Source organism: Vitis vinifera, chromosome 2 (genome assembly GCF_030704535.1).
Source record: "Vitis vinifera cultivar Pinot Noir 40024 chromosome 2, ASM3070453v1".
NCBI classification, from domain to species: Eukaryota; Viridiplantae; Streptophyta; class Magnoliopsida; order Vitales; family Vitaceae; genus Vitis; species Vitis vinifera.
The window spans coordinates 16,388,565-16,394,564 of NC_081806.1; positions in this window are offsets into that span (position 1 = coordinate 16,388,565).

Consider the following 6,000-nt stretch of genomic DNA (forward strand, 5'->3'; position numbering starts at 1 on the left):
CTTCAATGACTAAAACTAACATTTTAGTAATAATCATATACATATCCAACCGTATAGATATTATCTGCTCTGACCTTAAAAGAGTTTTACGGCCTTAAAATTATGTTTATAGGGTTAAGAGAAGTTCATACTTACATAGCACTAAAAACTCTCATATCCAATGTAGAATGTATATAAACATATCTCCGTATAAACATAATATTCTCGTTGCATCTCATGAAATTACAGGGTCAAATAGACAAATACCCCTCACGGGGTCAAATAGACAAACACCCCTCATGGGACCAAACAGATAAACACCTTACAAACCTCCACATCAGGATTGGAGATCAATTTTGATACCATTTGTGATGACCCACACCTAATCATATAGAATTGTCCGTTGTGGACTCAAAGAAGTCTTTACGACTTTAAAACACATTTACAAGATTAAGAAGAGTTTATATTTATATAACATCAATAAATTTTTCTTGTATCCGATATGGGACATTACACTAATACTAAGGCAATAGCCTTAAATACATATAATGTAACGAATATTACATTTATACTATAAAAGACTAAATTTGCATTTTCTTGATTTTTCCTTTCATTTTGACTAATTTTTAAAATAAATTTTTTTATTAGTATAACTTTTTCATATTCTTTGATTATATGTAATGAGTTTATATAAATTATTAAAATATTAATTTACAAGTATAAATTATCTTTCTTTACATATAAGATTTCTTATAAATATATTACTTATAAATGATTTCATAAGTATAATTTCTTCATTTAAAACTTTTTTTTTTCTAAAATACATTATCAAAGTAAAAAGGAAAAACAAGAATTTGCATGTGAGGGTAATGCAAAATTTTGATATTTCTTACTATTCTAATTTTTATTTTATTTATTATATAAATTAAAAAATAAATAAATATTATTTTACTTTAAAAATAAAATGCATGAATAAAAAAAATTATTTTACCTAAATCATTTGGTAAGAGTAAATAACACCTTTGAAATGAAAGACAATCATATTTTATAACACTAAATTTGTTTATTTATTTATTTTGATGATCTATTTATTTATGCATGTTAAGTGTCCTACGACCCCTCTTCCCTCTAATGAATAAATTGTCAACCATATTCCATTCTTCATAAAAAAGAAAAAAAGAAAAAAGAAAAAGAAAAAAAAGAGAGAGAGATCCTTAAGTCTAAATTTTGATTAAAAAAAAAGAATGATATCAAAGATTATTAATTTATAATTTACTCATTTAAATTAAGCATATAAATTGGTCAAATTATGTTTTAACCCTCTTGAATTTTTATCTATTTTATTTTATTATTACTTTTTTTTATGAAAACCATTTAAAGAAATATAATATTAATACAATAAACTTCTTCACTATTCAAGAACTCTACAATTATGTTAAATAAAGTTTTGTTACCAAGATACATTCACTACCATGAATAAATAAAAGACTGGATTTTTAATGTGGTCCGACGATTAATGTAACTTATGTACATAGAGTGCACTAACACTCTAAAATCTACCAATTAAATAAAAGAAGAGGATTATAATAATGAAGTTCTCACTCTCCTCTTAATCGTAGCAACACTTTCAAAATTTCCTCTTTGAAACAAAATCGCAAATCATAAGAGAGTTAAAATACAATAGAGGCAAACTCGTCATTCAAATACATAAAAGATTTTCCACAAAACAACAAAGCGCACAAGATTTATTTAAACTTCATAATTAATGTAACAAGTTTATGCCTTGAAATGAATGAAATCAAAAAATAAATTAAAAAGAAAATCATTCTTTTAACATATTGGATTGTAGAATGCACAATAGGAATTTTTTAAGGCCTATCCCAGTAGTATAAATAAATAAATAAATTTGAATTTAAACCATTTACCACTTATTTAACTAAAATCATTTATAGTATAGGAAATTTGAGTATTAAAAATAGTCTTGAATAAAGACATTTTAACTACATTTCAACTATGGTGCATGATCATGTGAAAAAATAGCTTTCAGAATTTAGAGGTCCTTCCTTAAATATAAACCCTTTATATATATATATATATATATATATATATATATATATATATATATATATATATATATATATATATATATATATTTTAAATTATTCCACTATAATTCCATAATGCTTTTTTACTTCCAATTATCATTTAAAGATAATTTAATTCTACACTAAAATGATACCATAAATGGTCAATAGTAAAGAAAAAAAAAATGGTGGATTAATGAATTGGTTTCATCATAATTTGTTTCATTGATGACAACAAATTAGGAAATTAGGAATCATAATATTAATAAACAAATCAATAAAAACAAATTCTGGGAGAAAAATACTATACAGAGACAAATTAATAAAAATAAACAAAGACAACAAGCACATTTATATCTATTAACCTATAAGGAAAATGCAAAACCTAATTACAAGAAAGGTTTTTAAATGGTACCTTGCATTTTTTTTATTCCTCTATAAATATTGTAAAAAAAGTCGATTAAACCGAGTTTCTTTATAATTCTAATTTTATTTTATCAACTACTAGCAATAAAAGCTATGTGTGGACCTTGTATTTTTCACAATGCGTTCCCACTTGACTGCATGACTCATTTTTTATTTATTTTGTGAAAATTTGATTTTTTGAAAAAAGACTTGCAGTCGCAACTTATTTTTGTTTTATTTTTTAAGGAAAAAACAAAATAAGAAAGAAAAACTCTAAGTGTGACTCTTGAAGGAAAAACAGATATGTGGAAAACTGAGTTTAGGTTCGGGGGTCAGGTTACCTATTGGGAAGGTACGGTGGTGAACCATAGCACCCTTCTAAGCCCGTATACATACGGTCTCTACTAAACAAATTAAGGGAATTGTGGCAATTAACTAATTAATTATGGATACCAAGAAAAATAATCAAACAAATGAATATGTATAAGTCATAGTGAAAATCAATATACACAAAAATAATGATGAAATCTAATTATAAAAATACACAAAATAAATAATAAAACAGTTATGAAAAAATGATTTATTGAACTAAAAAAATATATTAAAAAAATATAGTTTTCAAGAAATTTCAAAGGATTTTATTAAAAATGATTTTGAATTAATGATTTCAATTTATTTATTTACAAAAAAGAATCAATTTATTTTCTCAATTTCATTTGTATTCAATTTTTAAAAAAGTTATTTACACTTATTGTATCAAAAGAATTTATTACAAAATTTCAATTTGGGCATAAAAATTTGTAGACCCCCCATACGGTGAAGGTTTTTGGTTGTTTTTTTATTATTTTATTCTTCTGACCACCCCGAAATTAAGCTGCATGGGGCAGCCAGATGGGACGGGTAGCAGGAGAGTCGAGGATGGCTTGTTGAGGAAGACACAAACAGGGAAAAGAAAAAAGAGATATCTAAGGGGGCTTTTGCTGGAGGGGAGGACGAGAGCAAGAGGAGGGGGGGATTTTTTTCAGAGAAGGGAGATAGAGAAAAGCTGAAGGGAGGGCGGCGCCGCCTTGAGCTTGGTAAGCATTCATTTTCTAGGACCCTGCTTCACCATTTGCCAATTTATACGTATTGTTTTGTTGTTTGCCTAGGTGTAGCATGATTATTGTGGGTAACATGCTCTGTTTTCTTTTCATTGTTGGTTCTTCCTGATACTCCATGCTCTTCTCCATAAGTGACCGCACTTCTCTTGGATTGGATTGGATGTTTGATGATTAAATCACGGGATCCTAACTTGCCCCATCAGTTGGCAATCCGTTCATCACTCATTGGACTTGGTTTTGCCATATAGTTCTCCAAATCTCGTCCTTGCTCTGTTTTCATCTTTATTCCTTTTTTTAGCTATTTCATCCCCCATGCACACGTGAACTGCATCCACTCCTACCCTCTATTTTTCCTCCTCATTTTCCTCCCGTTTCCTCACACCTTGAGCTTGAAGAAGACGTCAACTAGGACAGCAGCCGGAGATGCTCGAAACTCCAGCTCCATTTCGAGCCTAACGCCAAAGCTCCAAAAATCCTAGCAAATGGAGAGCCCCAGATGCAGTTCTGGGAGCACGAGGCTCTCTCGCGGCGCTCCGGCGAGTCCCATGCACCTCGCGTTCCACGTGAGGGTGTCGTCATCAACTCTCTCCTCGTCGTCGCCGTCTCTTGAAGCCACTTTACCCAGCCTGCCTGCTACAAGAACTCGGTGGCAGCAGCATCGTCGGCGACGCACATGGCGAACTCCCCCCTAGACGGCCAGGTTCGACGGAGGAAGCCCCTCACGCGCCTGTAAAGGCCGCAGCTGCTGGCTCCATCCTCGGACACAGACACCAGGCCGCCGCTGCAGGCTCCACTCCCAAACACCGACGCTGGAACGTGACGGCGAACGCAGCACGGGTGGCGATAATCGAGGCGGTGGCGCGGAAAGCGGGTAGCCTGGACAGATTTTGAGGCCCTCCGGCGTTGCCTCTCTCACCTTCATTTCCTCCGTCGCCGTCTCCGGAAGTGAGGAAGAAGAGCATGTGATGAAGAGATGAAGATTAACTTGGGCCTTAGTGGGCTGGACCAGTTGAAAACGTCCAGGTTTGTTTTGCTGGAAGTGAGTGCTTTGGGCTTAAGTTGTGGCACTAAGCCCAAATTCATGATGGATGATTGCTTTGGGCTTGCCCATGAAAGCATTAGACTTGGGCTTGGGTTGGAGCCCAGGCCCAGTTCGTGTGGATGAAAGGCTTCATGCCCATCCTTCAAAAAATCCTAAGCTTAATTTAATGCTTCAAAATACTTGTTTAAATCATATTTTTATAAATCGAATCATTATCCCGTATTTATTATTTATTCAAAGTCCAATCTACCAAAAATCATCATATGTCTTAATTTAATTCTTCAAATACTCTTTTAAACCTTATGTTCATCAATTAGAATTATTATTTTATATTCCCCTATCTATCTATGTCAATCCTTCAAAAATCCTAAGTTTTAATTTAATTCTTGTTTAAATCATATTTTCATAAATCAAATCATTATCCCGTATTTATTATTTATTCAAAGTCCAATCTACCAAAAATCATCACATGTCTTAATTTAATTCTCCAAATACTCTTTTAAACCTTATGTTCATCAATTAGAATTATTATTTTATATTCTCCTATCTATCTATGTCAATCCTTCAAAAATCCTAAGTTTTAATTTAATTCTTGTTTAAATCATATTTTCATAAATCAAATCATTATCCCGTATTTATTATTTATTCAAAGCCCAATCTACAAAAAAAGAGTCACTAATTCTCCAAATACTCTTTTAAATCTCATATTTATCAACTGGAATTATTATCTTATACATTCATTTATTATCTAGCTTAACCCTTCAAAAATCCCACGTTTTTAATTTAATTCTTCAAATTCCTATTGAAATCATATTTTCATAAATCAAATTATTATCCCATGTTTATTTAGTTATTCAAAGTCTAATCCTTCAAAAATCCCCTGTCTTAATTTAGTTTCTCAGTAATTCGTTTAAATCTTGTTTTCGTTAATTAGGATTATTATCTCATATTCGTCTATTTATTTAAAACCTAGTTCTTCAAAAATCTCTTGTCTTAATTCAATTTTCAATCCCAAAAATACCACTATCCATCTTTATTCGCCTAAATATTATTCTCGTTAATTAGCATTATAATCTCATACCTAACTATTTATTCAAAGTCATATCTTTTAAAAACCCAACGCCCTAAATCAAATTCTCAATTAGAAAAATTCCATTCATCTTTTCTTTTATTATTCGTTCAAACATTATTTTTGCTAATTAGTATCGTTATTTCATGTTTATTTATTCATTTATTTCAATCATTAAAATTCAATTCTTCAAAACCGGATTTCTAAGTTTAACCTTTAGACTCAAAAAAATTTCACTATTCACTATTCATTCGTCCAAATATCGTTTTGATTAATTAATAACATTATTCCATATTTGCCTATTTATTTCTCTTAAAAATC